This window comes from Misgurnus anguillicaudatus, chromosome 15, assembly GCF_027580225.2.
Source record: "Misgurnus anguillicaudatus chromosome 15, ASM2758022v2, whole genome shotgun sequence".
In the NCBI taxonomy this organism is placed as follows: Eukaryota; Metazoa; Chordata; class Actinopteri; order Cypriniformes; family Cobitidae; genus Misgurnus; species Misgurnus anguillicaudatus.
In genome coordinates, this window is record NC_073351.2 from 1,253,041 (window position 1) to 1,268,892 (window position 15,852).

The following is a 15,852-nucleotide window of genomic DNA, read 5'->3' on the forward strand; positions in this document are numbered from 1 at the left end:
CAGACACGGTACTTAATATCTTTAACTCATCTCTAGAATTAGGATACGTTCCAACAGCTTTCAAACTAGCAGTTATTAGACCGCTCATTAAAAAGCAAAACCTTGACCAGGGAGATCTTAATAACTTTAGACCAATCTCAAATCTACCTTTTCTTTCTAAAATATTAGAAAAAGTAGTGGCAAGCCAGCTACGCACATTCGTAGAAAATAATAATACATATGAAAAGTTCCAATCAGGATTCAGGCCCCACCATAGCACAGAGACAGCGCTGCTTAGAGTTACAAATGACCTCCTATTAACATCCGATCGTGGTGAAATCTCAATCCTTATATTACTAGACCTTAGTGCAGCCTTTGACACAATAGATCACACAATCTTACTCAATAGACTAGAAAACTATGTTGGCATCAGTGGTCAGGCGTTAGCCTGGTTCAGATCGTATCTAACCAATCGATATCACTTTGTTTATGTAAATGAGGAAGAGTCATATCACTCCCCCGTTAAATACGGCATACCTCAGGGATCAGTTCTAGGCCCTATCCTATTCTCGTTATATATGTTACCTCTAGGAGACATTATCAGGAAACATAACATAAGTTTTCACTGCTATGCGGATGATACCCAGCTTTACATCTCGTCGCATCCTAGCGAAACCCACCAGTTTTCTAAGCTAACAGACTGCATTAGTGATATTAGGGACTGGATGGCACAAAACTTTCTTATGCTAAACTCCAATAAGACAGAGATACTTATTATTGAACCGAATCGCTAAAAACATAATATGTCAGATTACAAGTTGCCCATAGATGGCTGCACGGTGGTGCCATCTTCCACGGTTAAGAATTTAGGCGTAATGTTCGACAGCAATCTATCTTTTGATAGTCATATCGCCAACATCTGCCGCACAGCATTCTTCCATCTTAGAAATATCTCAAAAATACGCCATATGCTGTCTGCATCAGACGCAGAAAAGCTTATACATGCTTTTATGACCTCTAGAATAGACTATTGTAACTCGTTACTCGGGGGATGCCATGCAAATCAGGTAAACAAGCTACAGCTGGTTCAAAACGCCGCCGCAAGAGTGCTTACTCGATCTAAAAAGTATGACCACATCAGTCCAATTCTGGCATCTTTACACTGGCTACCAGTTAAATATCGCATACAATTTAAAATATTACTAATCACCTACAAAGCCTTAAATGGCCTAGCGCCCTCGTATATTAAAGAACTACTATCAGAATACAATCCATCACGTAAACTGCGCTCACAAAATTCTGGTCACTTAATTATCCCTAGAATATCAAAAGTGTCTAAAGGTGGTAGATCCTTTTCCTACTTAGCCCCTAAGCTCTGGAATGATTTACCAAATAATGTTCGAGTATCAGACACAGTCGATCAATTTAAATCTAAACTTAAGACATTCTTCTTTAACAAAGCATTCACATAAAATGTCCAGTAAATGTACATTTCCTGCAGTAGTTAGTTTGTCTAGAACAAAGCACTCACATACCTCATATGGGTAATATACTATTGCCGCAATAGTTAGCCTGTCTGGAACCGAGCCGACTTGAACCACTATAATGTTTGACACTTGCATTGCATGCGAACGGCCCCTACGCTAATAGAATTCTGTTTTTCTCTCCCTGTCTCGTCCTCGACCACGAGGACCATGAGACAAACAGACCCAGTTCCGGTTGCTGTGAAGATCATTGCATCACTGATCCACTGGCTGTCCTTCAACGTGATGACCAGCCGATGCCCGACCAACGACCACCGGCTAAACCAGTTTAATTCGCTTACCCGCCTCCTATCCCTACCATTTCTATATATATATATATATAAATATATATTAATTCCTCCCAAGGGTTTTTGTCCTTCTAGGACTTTTTCCCATTGGGTTTTTTTTCCTAGAGGGTTTTTAGTCCCAGGGAGAGTCAGCCAACTTTGGCTTAACTTAGCACTTTACTGTATACGTTAAATTATTAATATGCTCGCTTGTACGGTTTAACCGCTTTCTCTACTTCTTATATTATCTATTGATTTTCTGTGTTCTCCTCTACATCTTCTCATGTAAAGCTGCTTTGCAACAATTAACACTTGTGAAAAGCGCTATATAAATAAAATTGAATTGAATTGAACTGTGGGTTCCGGTTGCGCTACGCTCTGAGGTCATCCAGTGGGGTCACGAGTCCAGGTTAGTTTGCCATCCGGGGGTTCGGAGAACATTGGCCGCCGTCCGCCAACGTTTCTGGTGGCCCTCTATGGGTCCTGATGTCAGCCAGTTTGTATTAGCCTGTCAAGTCTTTGCCTGTAATAAGGCGTCCCATTAAGCACCCATTGGTCATCTTATGCCCCTTCCTGTCCCATCTCGTCCCTGGTCTCATATAGCCATTGACTTTGTTACCAACTTTCCCAGCTCTGAAGGTAACACTGTTGTTTTAACTGTAGTTGATTGCTTTTCTAAGGGGTTCATTTTGTCCCCTTGCCCAAGCTCCCCTCTGCCAAGGAAACTGCTAATGCCATGATCAAACACGTCTTTCACTTACATGGTCTGCCCACAGACGTGGTTTCTGATAGGGGTCCCCAGTTCATTTCTCGTTTCTGGCAGGAGTTCTGTAGACAGATTGGCTGCACAGCCAGCTTGTCTTCAGGTTATCACCCTCAGACCAATGAGCAATGTGAACGGGCTAATCAGGATCTAGGTCTCCGAACTCCAGGTGCCAACAGTTACCCTGGGTAGAGTACGCGCACAACTCCTTCTCGATGGCTTCCCTTAATATGTCCCCTTTCGAGGCATCCATGGGGTTCCAGCCTCCATTTTTCCCGTCTTAAGAACCCGATGCGGCGGTTCCGTCTGCGGTAGCCTTTGTCCGACATTGCAAACGCACCTGGAAGAAGGCTAGAGATTCCCTTCTCCTAGCATCCAGACGAACCAAAGCCGCGGCTGACCATCACCGCAGACCCGCCCCTCGCTTTATTTGTGGGCAGAAAGTATGGCTTTCTTCCAAGGATCTGCCTCTCCGGGAGCCTTCTCGTAAGCTGGAACCCCGCTTCCTTGGGCCATATACTATTATTAAGGTAATAGGGCTTATTCGATCTACGTCATCAATGTTCGCGGCGGCCATATTGTTGACATAAAACTGTCAGTCTGTCAATTGACAAGCGAGGCAGCGTGGGTATTATGCATGGTATTATCGGTGTAATTTTTTTTAAACCGCGCGATGGTGTGTGGTGTAATACACGGATGTTCTAACAACAGCAAAAAGACCCCGGAATTACTTTTTATGCGATACCGACTGTCAGAAAACATGAAAGGAGAGTTGAACCAGCGAAGGAGAGACTCCCAACAGCAAAGTCTGTCCCCATCATTTTACCACAGGTAACGTTAGGGATATAGGCTCACAGCGAAGTCCCATAATTTGATCACATATGGTTAGCTGTAAGCAGTGGCTGAAACTGCTCTTTCAAATAAGCTGCCATAAATTGAGAGTGTTATTAAATTAGTATTAATAACTATATGAACATAATAATAGGTCTGGCATTGATACTTGGTAGGGAATTATGGGCCGTTCACATAGTTTTGAAAATCGTTTTATATTAAACAGAATAGCGGAGCTCACACCAAAACTATAACAATACAGATACAATGAACGACATCATTGGGATCACTTTCTGAGCGATTTTTCCACCTGATGAAGGATAAACCATTGATAGCATTAAAATCTATTTGAACTTCAAGTGCACGGCCACTTAAAATGACAGTGAAGCTCATTGCTGAGGTCTATAACATTAGATTACCTCCAGTTGCTGTGAAAATTGACTACGTAATGGTTTTTAATCTATTACATTAACTAACTGTTATGCCAAAAGGTAAGAGATTACACAAACTATTAGATTCACTGTTTAGAGTTACTCGAAACGCAGCGTGTTGAGGACATCTGCAAAAGTTTTTATTACAAGCACTATTAAAGGCAAGTGATTTGCGCGAGTTCCGTGAGCGAATTAGCATAAACGTATTGTTTGGTGATGTGGACGATGATATAGTTATCGTTATCGTTATAATGTGAACGGCGCTTCAGTGCTTGTATGATGAATGCGGATACTGTATGAACGATATTATAAATATCCGGATAAGTTACGGCTGGCAATAAGGACGGATCTTTACTTAAGGCTATTGGGTCTATTTGATGTTGTTCCACAATAATCAAGCTCATCTTCTCTTAATACAGACGAGATGAAACCATTAGACTACTGCTCCCCTCGACTCAAATCTATGTGCGGCTAGGGGCAGGACAGATGTTATGTCAACAAGATGGCCGCGGCTAGCGACTTCCGGTGTTTGCGAATAAGCCCTATCAATCCTGTGACAGTCAAGCTCAGATTGCCTCCTACTCTTGGTCGGGTTCACCCGGTTTTTCATGTTTCTAAATTAAAACCGGTATTTTTCTCTCCCCTTAATCCTGTCTGTTCTGCCCCCGTCCCTCCCACCCCTCAGCTTATCGATGGTACCCCGGCTTATACTGTTAAGTCCCTTCTAGATGTGCGCCACCGGGGTAGAGGCTTCCAATATCCGGTGGACTGGGAGGGATACGGTCCGGAGGAGAGGTGTTGGGTACCGGCCCGGGACATCCTGGATCCTGGCCTGATAAGGGATTTCCGATGACGACAAGGTGAGCCCCCGATAGACCGCCAGGTGGCGGTCGTGGGGGGGTGATGTCATGATTTCGGTCTTACCGGTTTGCTGTGTGCTCTGTTTTTCCTTTGTTGTTTTGTGTTTGTTTGACAGATTCACATGCGCGCCTTGCACAGGTGTTCCTGCTCTCCGGGATTTTCTCACTGCGTCATCTTCACCTGAAGCTTGTTATTCCCCTATCAGCATTAGTATAAGTTCTCTCCTTTCCCCTTAGTGTTTGCTAGTCTGTCATTTGATGTATGTCGCCGCATCGTGTCTTGTCTTGTCTAGTTGACTTTAATATTAGTCTGTGCTATCTGCTTTTCGCTACTTACAGATATCCAGCTGCTGATCCCTCGATTGTGGATTTCTATCTCTCTGCTGTGGAATTTCTATTTGCCTGTGGACTATATGAGACTCTGATCCTTTCATAGACTGCTATTTGTCATGGGTCTACATAGCGAGCAGCGGCGAAGTGTTGTGCCCTGATGCTATGCCCGCTTTGCAGGTCCTTCATTAACTGTGCTCTCTCTCTGTACCCATAGACTGCCATTGCTTCTGCTGTATGCCCATTAGGCTTGCCGCGATAGTCGGTGAAACGGTGATAACCGGTGCTTCAGCCTCTCACCGGTTAGATCACTTGCCCACCGCGACACCGTCTTTCACCGTCGTTTTGATATTTTCGTGTAATTTAATCATTTATTTTCGTTAGAGAGAGCAAACTGAATGTGTCTGGTGCCTGAATTCAGCGGAGCTGAACGCGCGTCACGTCACAGAGCAGCAGGTGTCAGATTTCATTTATTTCTGTCAGAGTTTGCGAGGCGAGCTGACTGACCAGACGAAGGCAGAAGCCGCGTGCTTACTCGTTTTTGTTATAATATACATATATGATGTTTAATATAAGCGAGATCGTTTTGTTGTTGTGTTTATCATCAAGAAAAATAATAAACCCATCATTCAAGCAGCGCTTTATGGAGAAGTAGCCGGTTGCTCTGCTTGGGACTGGCTGGTTCTTTGAGAATTACCTGCGCACATTGACTCAAGCACTTAAGTAAACCAGCTGTTGCACTCACATTGCATGCAAATTCATACGCAATTTAACGCAGCGTACACAAGCACTGCATTTAAACAGTTGCGTAATTCAAAAGTGAAAGTAAAATGTGCACGTCTGTATGCACATTTATAAGCCCCTCCCACACGGTGACACCGGTATCACCAGGTTTGTGACGCGCTGATTAACCAGTGGGAAAATTACGTCACCGCGGCAACCCTAATGCCCATCTGGTGTCGTTGGCCAGCACCGCTGTTTCTCCACCTGCTGTGCCCTTCTGCCGAGGCTTGGTAATCCGATCGGCGTCTCTTTCTGTGCCCGGGGTTGAGAGATCGCCCTTTCGTTCAGCCTTTCGTGTAGCGGCGCACGCGGGAGTGGCGTACGTGCCTCGCCCCACATTGGGGCTCAGATACCCCTGTGTAGCCCCCCGTGCCAATGTCCAGGCCGGGGCATCTTCAATTCCTTTTCTTCAGGGGCAGTCTCCTTCTATTTCTCTTCATTGTCAAATAAAGAAACCTCTGCATTGGGATTTTTTTACTCTGTCGTTCCTTACAGTTGTGCCCTGTCTCAACATTTTCACATGCATGCACTGTAGTACACTGTCAAGGCAGTCTCAAATTTTGGGCAGCACGTGCATGGTGTGCACGGACGGCTACGGACCCTCCTGATCACAAAAATAATATCATTAGGACGGTGCGCATACGCAGACATCCATAGTATACCTTCGGTTAGCTTCCCGTGTTCTTGACACCATGAACTCCTCAAAAAAGGCTGTTAATTGGGATTTGCAGGACATTACTGGTGCCATACAAGGACATTACTGGTGCAGCACAGCTCAAACTGCGAGGTAACCCAAGCCATCTACGCAGATAACTGCTGATCTTCCTCTCCAAGTTCTCGACAGTTGTTATAGGTACTTCATACATCAGCAGGGGCCACAAGATTCGGGGCAGGATAGAATGTTGGTAAGTCCAGGCCTTAAACTTCCCAGGTAGGCCTGATTTGCCCACCCTGCTAAGCCAAGACATAAGCTCTTTGCTGGTTTTCTGGATGGAGCCAGAATCCTTAAGGCTACAGTCAAAGACCTTGCAGAGGCTCTTAATTGGCTTCTTGGTTATGGACGGGATGGTGACTCCGGCCAGTGAAAATCGGAACTTGTCCACTACTTCCCCCTTTTGAGCACCAACGACCTTGATTTTTCTGATTTAAAGCTCATCCTTGCCCAGTTGATGAGATTCTCTAGCCCTTGAAGAATCCACCTACTGCCTGGAACAGATGTGGTGGTGACTGTCAGGTCATCCATGAAAGCTCTTATTGGGAGCTGCCGCACTCCAGATTTTATTAAAGGGCCTCTGTATTCAACCTCTGCCGACTTCACAATCATGTTCATGGCTAGGGCAAAGAGGATGACTGAAACGGTGCAACCTGTAATTATGCCTTTCTCTAACCGATGCCAGTCTGATACACCTGACCCAGTGGTGGCTCTTAACTGGAACTTACAATAATAATCCAGGATAAGGTCTGTGATTTTGCTGGGAACATAATGTCGCTGAAGGGCAAGCACAATGAGATTGTGTGGTATGAAGCCATATGCATTAGCAAGGTCCAACCATAACATTGACAGGTCTCCTTTTCCTTCACGAGCCTCCCTAATGATTTGTGTGATGACTTCCATGTGTTCCAAACATCCTGGCACTCCCGGGATTCCGCCCTTCTGAACAGAGGTGTCAATCTAATTGTTCTTCAAGAAGAACTCAGTTAGTCGTCGTGACAAGACACTGAAAAATACCTTGCCTTCAACGTTCAACAGTGAGATAACTCTAAATTGACTGATGGTTTGGAATTTTCTTCCTTGGGGATCCATACACCTTCTGCATATCTCCACTGCTTAGCAACTCTTCCCCTGCGCCAGATCACCCTCAAACTCTTCCATAGGTACCGACGGAGTTGTGGGCAGCGCTTGTACACAGTGTATGGAACTCCACTAGGCCCTGGACTGGAGGCTGATCTAGCTTTTTTCACCACCTCCTGCACCTCTGTCCAGCTGGGCTCCCTCATGACAAATTCAACTGTCGGAGGATGTGGGGTTATTAGGGCTGTGTGTGGTTCCAGTTCCACGTCCCTATTTGGGTCACTCAAGGTGTTGTGCAAAAAAGAGTTCACCTCCTCATTTGAGCATGTCAGACTGCCACTGCGCTTGTCACCAAGATGTTTCTTAGTAAAGGAAAAGGAGTTGGAAATAAAGACAGCACGCTTCCTCTCTCTTTCCTTACCCCTCCTCCGGTGCCACTCTGCCCTGTGCAGGGACATGAGCTTCTTTCTTAAGATGTTACGAAGCTCAGCGAGCGGTAGCTTTTCCTCTTTTCTAGCCACCTTATACTGTTGTGCACTGCAGTACACTCTCCCACTCTGTGCATTTCATCCTTGCCTGGTGTGTTTTCAGGCCATGCAGGTTCTTGCATACTTTTCTGCAGATGCATCTTGCTTGCATTGTCGAACTTCCGTTTGCCTGGGTCGATAACATTAAATCTGTCTTATTGGGGTTCTCATTCTCCCCCCTCTCGGGCTCCCCTGGGGGTATATCTCAGAAGGTTTTTCCGTAGCAATTTGGGTTTCTCCCTCACAGAAGATTCAGATTGGGTAGCTGGCCCTTCCTGTCCCGGTGCCGTCTTGCCGGCTGCCAACTGTCTCTCCAGTTGTCACCAAACTATCCTTGGTTGCCACCCAGTCTATTCCTGGGAGTCACTGGCTGACCCAGATTTAAATGTGAAAGATACATCATGCAGATGCACTGGGACACATCCTCAGTGATGTATCCTGGGGTCATTGGGTGTTTAGTGTTTTATTTTACTATTTAAAATGGCTTAATTCTTTGTAGCGAGCGCTCAGTGCGACTCCCCCCCTCTCTCTCTTTCTCTCTCTTGTTATGTGCAGTGCCTCAACAGCGTGCACCCCCTCCCTGTGACTTGTGGTGAGTACCATATATTTTTTTCTGGGTAGAGGAACGTGCACCTAAATAAGTAAGTCATTGGGCAAACACAGAGTCTGCCACTTTATTAGTTTGCGGTCTACTACGTCCTCACAAGCTTAATGTTTAATGTAAAGCTAAGTTTAGTTTCTTTTGAATAGGTAAGTAGGGGTTGGGGTGTAGCAGTGAATCTCAATTCAATTCAATTTTATTTATATAGCGCTTTTCACAATTGTTAATTCTTGCAAAGCAGCTTTACATGAGTAAAGGAGAACACAGAAAATCAATAGATAATAATATAGCTGCAAGCAGCGATGGCGGGCCCTCGCACGTTTTTTTACCGCTACACGGTGGCTCCGAGAAAACGATGCACGGTGGGCATGTGTATCAAGTGGGTAAATATCAGTGGACTATTTCATGTTGTTACTGACCCATTTAGGTACTGTACGTAAAAGAAACCCCACATTTTAGACAAACGCGGGCGCTAGTGAGCCACTAAATAGACACACCTTTATCTGACATTTTTGTCAACACTTAACAGCCGACAACTCTGATGTGTGTGCCAAATTTAACAGCCGACAACTCTGATGTGTGTGCCAAATTTAATCTACCCACGCCAAGAGCCTTATGCCAGAAATAAAAGTAAAGTTTGACGCGTTGCCATGGGAATAGCGTTCAAGATGTCAAAAATTCCTTCGCAATTTATCGTCCACAATGTCTCAGCATCATGTTGACCACTTCTGGTGTCAATCGCATGGATCCTATACAAGGAGTATTTAAAGGTTCACAGCATGTAACTGTCAGTCTTAAATATGTGTAAAAATGAAAGTAAAGTTTGACACGTTGCCATGGCAACACAGTTTGAGATATCAAAAATCCCTTCGCAATTTAGCATCTACAATGTTTGCCATTATGTTGACCACTTCTGGTGTCAATCACATTATTTCCCTAGAAGGAGTATTTAAAAGTTCACTGCATGCAACTGAAAGGCTTAAATATGCCTTTAAAATGAAAGTAAAGTTTGACGTGTTGCCATGGGAACAGCGTTCGAGATATCAAAAATCCCTTCGCAATTTATCATCTACAATGTCTTGGCATTATGTTGACCACTTTTGGTGTCAATCGCATCAATTTCCTGGAAGGAGTATTTAAAAGTTCACTGCATGCAACTGTAAGGCTTAAATATGCCTTTAAAATGAAAGTAAAGTTTGACCCGTTGCCATGGGAGCATCGTTCGAGATATCAAAAATCCCTTCGCAATTTATCATCTACAATGTCTCAGCATCATGTTGACCACTTTTGGTGTCACTTGCATGAATATTCTAGAAGGAGTATTTAAAAGAACATTGGATGGAACTCAAAAAAAATCCACCTTTGTGACTGACACACTTCCTGGCGCCTGGTGGTGGCGCTATACCCAGGAGTCACAATAGGCACATCGATGCGATCGGAATCTTCAGACGAACAAACACCCCGCATGGCATCACAATAAGACATTTTTGCCTTAGATATTAGACACTTCCTGTTTCTCTGATTTCGCCATAAATTTGTCGGCTCGCCATGGCAGAACCGTTTGAGATATCAAAAATCCCTTCGCAATTTAGCAAGTCCAATGTCTCGACATCATGTTCACCACTTTTGGTGTCAATCGCATGCATCCTCTAGGAGGAGTATTTAAAAGTTCAACGCATGCATTTTTTAAACAATCCAATTAAGTGGGTAAATATCTGTGGAGTATTTCATGTTGCTACTGACCCATTTGGGGACTGTAGGTAAAAGAAACGCAAGATTTTAGACAAACGGGGGCGCTAGTGAGCCACTTAAGAGACACGCCTTTATCTGACCTTTTTGTGCACACTTAACAGCCGACAACTCTGATGTTTGTGCCAATTTTTAAGTTAATCTAAGCACGCCAAGAGCCCTAAATATTCTTGAAATTAAAGTAAAGTTTGGGGCGTTGCCATGGCAACAGCGTTCGAGATATCAAAAATCTCTTCGCAATTTATCATCTACAATGTCTCAACATCATGTTGACCACTTTTGGTGTCAATCGCATGAATATTCTAGAAGGAGTATTTAAAAGAACATTGCATGCAACTGTCAAAAAAATCCACCTTTGTGACTGACACACTTCCTGGCGCCTGGTGGTGGCGCTATACCCGAGACTCACAATAGGCACATCGATGCGATCATAAGCTTCAGACGAACAAACACCCCGCGTGTCATCACAGTAAGACATTTTTTGCCTTAGATATTAGACACTTCCTGTTTTTCTGATTTCGCCACAACTTTGTCGCCTCGCCATAGCAGAACCGTTCGAGATATCAAAAATCCCTTCGCAATTTAGCAAGTACAATGTCTCATTTGCATGAATCCTCTAGGAGGAGTATTTAAAAGTTTACTGCATGCAATTTTGAAACAATCCAAAATGGCCGACTTCCTGTTGGGCGGAGCTAAAATGTTAGAGGGCAAAAGTTGTTCGGGTCGATGAGATCTATATGTGTACCAACTCTCGTACATGTGTGTACATTTTTGGCCGATCTGTGCATTAATGTTTTTTTTGCATTACAGGGGGCGCTACAGAGCCCCCGTGCCACGCCCGTGTTCCAGCCTTTGCCCGGACCTGATGGCCGACGACTCTGACGTCTGTGCCAAATTTCAAGAGTTTTCGAGTATGTTTAGGCACCCAAAGTGCCCAAAAGTGTTAAAAAAAATAATAATAATAATAAAAAAAATAATAATCCGAGCAAAAACAATAGGGCTTCGCACCTTTCGGTGCAGGCCATTCTGGCCTGCTCCTCGGTGCTCGGGCCCTAAAAATAATAATCCGAGCAAAAACAATAGGGCTTCGCACCTTTCGGTGCAGGCCATTCTGGCCTGCTCCTCGGTGCTCGGGCCCTAATAAGTAGTAGAATATAGCGGCTAAGGTTAAACCATACAACCAAGCGTATTAATAATGTAATGTATACAGTAAAGTGCTAAGTTAAGCCAAAGTTGGCTGACTCTCCCTGGGACGAAAAAAAAAACCCCTAGGAGAAAACCCGTTGGGAAAAACTCCTAGAAGGACAAAAACCCTTGGGAGAAATTAATATATATGTAGAAACGGTAGGGATAGGAAGCGGGTAAGCGGGTTAAACTGGTTTAGCCGGTGGTTGCCGGTCGCGCATCGGCTAGGCATCACGTTGAAGGACAGCCAGTAGATCAGTGGTGCGATGACCTTCACAGCAACAGGAACTGGGTCTGTTTGTGTCATTGTCCTCGGGGTCGAGGACGAGACAGGAAGACAAAAACAGAGTTCTATTAGCATTGGGGCTGTTCGCATGTAATGCAAGTGTCATACTTTATAGTGGTTTAAGTCAGCTTGGTTCCAGACAGGCTAACTATTTCGGCAATAGTGTATTACCCATATGAGGTGTGTGAGTGCTTTGTTATAGACAAAATAACTACTGCGGTAAAAGTACATTTACTGGAAATTTTATGTGAATGCTTTGTTAAAGAAGAATGTCTTAAGTTTAGATTTAAATTGATCGACTGTGTCTGATACTCAAACATTGTTTGGTAAGTCATTCCAGAGATTAGGGGCCAAGTAGAAAAAGGATCTACCACCTTTAGACACTTTTGATATTCTAGGGATAATTAACTCTTTCACCGCCAGCGTTTTTTTAAAAAGTTGCCAGCTAGCGCCAGCGTTTTTCATGATTTTCACAAAAGTTTAAAGAACAGACCCTCTGCTTTCAAAAAAAAAAACGTTTCATCCTACCTCGAGTAGTTCTTTTGTAATCAGCTTTTGAATATGGGTAGGTTTCTGCAAAAACACCACATTTTGAGCAACTAATGTGGTCATACTTTTTAGAGCGAGTACCAAAAGATCTCCCAATCTTTTGGTACTCGCTTATTTTGTTTGTCGTTTTAGTGATTTAATAGTGCACCAGATAAAGTGGCATTTGAACAGGCTGAGGTCACGTTTAGACTTTTGTTGGCTGCAGTGATTTTGGGATTTTAGCCCATTTGTGCATCTAACTTTTCCTCAGCTTGTCAGTATTGTGACATGGTTGTGTCATGTTAAATTTTTGTGGTCATTTAGGGAATTTTGATCACTTTTTTCTTATTTTCTGTAGTTGTGTAGGAGCATGTAGTATTTTGTTTTGTTTATTTTTAATTGAATCATGTCTATAGCTCAGCTGTTTGCTGAGGTGTTTAATAAACTTAAATTTTAATTGGCTACTTATTATGAAATTGAATTGTCCGCTTCCAAAAACCCCTCAAACAAAGCATTTAAACTGCTCCGCTACCATTTTTGGTAGAGAAGAGGGTTCTGCCTCCCATTGATTTGAGAGATTCTGTTTGGTTGAAAGAGCTTTCTATTCGGGAGAGAGAGTTAGACAATGAGAGAGAAGCGTTGCGTTTAAGAGTCTCTGAGAATGAGTTGGAAATGAAACGCTTAGATTTAATAGCTAGACAGGAAATATTCACTCATTCACACCGGGTCTTTTGACGTGAGCAAATACATTGGGCTTGTACCACCGTTCATCGAGAAAGACGTGGAAAAAGATTTTCTGCATTTTGAGAAAGTTGCATCAACCTTAAGTTGGCAAAAGAAGTTTGAACTTTGTGAATTCAGTTAGTTTTTACTGGGCACAAGAAGTGTATTCTTCACTTTCACTTGAGCAAAGAAAAGACTATGGTGTGGTTAACCTCTCGATGGGCACTTGTCACGGTAGGAGATCCATTGTTTCCTCTGTGTCATGTTTTGTGTTTGTGTTTGTACTCACGTAGGCTATGTTTACACGTGGGCGGCTATTTTCATAAACGGACATTTCAAGCTCTCCGGTTTCAAAAATAATATTGTGCACACATGTCAGTTTTCAGAAAAGTGTTTATGTACAAGTACCAGTGCATATATGCCGTCAAGAGACGCTCAAGCCCACGTAAGCCAATCACCGGCAGCGCTGGTCGTGACGCGAACTGGTTCTTCCTGTTGGAGGGAGTTGTTGTTGCAGTAGGTGATCGATGACGTCAAAGTACCGCGAGAGCGAGTTGAGGAATCACACGTAGAGGTCTAATTTTGAATTGCTCTCGCGGTACTTTGACATCATCCGTCTGTCGGTTCATGCAGCGCCGCATGAAGTCAAACACACGTAAAATTGCTGATCTCCGAGCACTCATCTCTGCTCCTCTACATAATGGAGCAGCTGTATTTGCAAATACAAACACACGAAACGAGTTTGCACGAACATAAATGTGGTCTTGGAAGCGTTCAGAGTAGCAGTCACACATGTAAACATAGGTCGCACTTTTGACGTAGGTGCGAGCTCTGGCGCATACTCTGTGACGTTGCCTGCTTAAACATCCGTTTATCTCAGTGCACATGCAACCGTGCAACCGAAGATTTTCAAGATCTCCACTCTGGCCGGAGTTTTTAGAAACAATCGGTTTCAGAGGCGAGTTCTCCGTTTGCGTGTAAACGAGGGGCACAAACGAAGGTAAATCTCTCAGTTTTTAAAAATAACCATGTACGTGTAAACAGAGCTGTAGTCTCCATGTGCTCGTTTGATTAAGTGTTGTCACCTGTGTGTTGATTGTCTCGCTCCAGCTGATCCTCATCTCCACTCAGCTACAAATACTCACTCATCTCTCTCCCTGTTGTCAGATCCTCATTCATGTTCCAGCCACACTGTTTGGATTATCGTCTCCCGTGTTCGTGTGTTTGGATTAGTGTTTCGTGTTGTCGTCTCCGTGTGAGTGTCCCGGTCCGTTCCTGGTTTCATCCATTGGCCATCTTCACACTCACCACCGACTTCACCAACCAGCACTTCTCACGCCACCGTAGACCTTCGATCACCATTGCCAACTTTCTGGACTCAGTCATTATTTCAGTTCTATCATTGTATTTACCATCATTTTCAATAAACCTTTTCTGATTGCCTGCACTTGCTTCCTCCTCTCTATCATGTCGTAACAGCACTAGCTCGGGGGCGGAAAGATGTCAGTTTTTTTTAATGCTGCTAACAATATCTATATAGCCTACTGTCTACAAACAACAATAATAATAATAACATTACTATACATTGTTAAAAAGGTCTACGGGTTTAGCATCAGTGTATGGTCTATGGTTTGAGATACAGATGCAGCTCTAGCATCATAAATATAGTATTTTGTTACAGAAGTACAGATGACAACATGCAAAATACCTTTGTGTTGATATAACGATCGCAAATCGAATCCAGTTTGTTTCAGATGTGCGAATAATCCATAAAAACTCTCCAATAAAATACATCCAATGACCATTTTTGTCCACAAATACGTATAATCCGTGAAATATATATATTGTCCATTGTTTACATCAGATTTCACATGAACGTCTTGTAATAGAATATAATATAGAATCTGAGTATTATGTATGTCGTAACACTTGTATATGAGATTACACTCGCATTCAAAACCAGCGGTCAAACATTGTTTCTAAAAGTAGGCGGGAGGACGGCCGGCCAATACATCGGGACGATTTTAGCAGGTTTTAGGTGTATCGGCATCGGCCGATACGCTGCTTGCGTTCGCCGATAGTTTTTCCCCGGCATTAATTACAGACAGGCATCCACAGGCAGCTCTGTGTTGCTTGAGACTGCCTGGAGCCCGTGCATTGCCCTTCCCCCTACTAGCAGAGCGGTAAGTGGTAAGTTTTAAACTTCAAAGCATCTTTTAGCTGTTTGACTGAAATATTGCCATATACTTTGAAAGTGTAAACACGTTGCTCTATATGTGCGTGCAACCATAGCTAAGAAAGTTTGGTGGTCCAAATAGAAAACGCGAATGCCTATAAAACTGTTTGCCATTGTATTTAGGGAGCTTCAAATAGCGTTTAGGCTAACCGTATGCATACGGCAGCTGTTACGAACACTGATCATAGGATTAAATAATGCTGACGTTGTTCCGTGATTCCGTGGTATTTGTAGGAGTTTTATTCAGCGACCACCAGTCTGACGTTTGAACGCGACGTGTGCTCATAATGCCGCAAGCGAACGCAGGTCATGTGATCATTCAAACAGCTGATCATAGCTGGACACGGTGGGTTTCTAATTCTCATCTCCATTAATATATGTAATAGTAAAAGGCTAAAAATCAATATCTATTGCTGATAGTTTCTCGTGGAGAGCGCA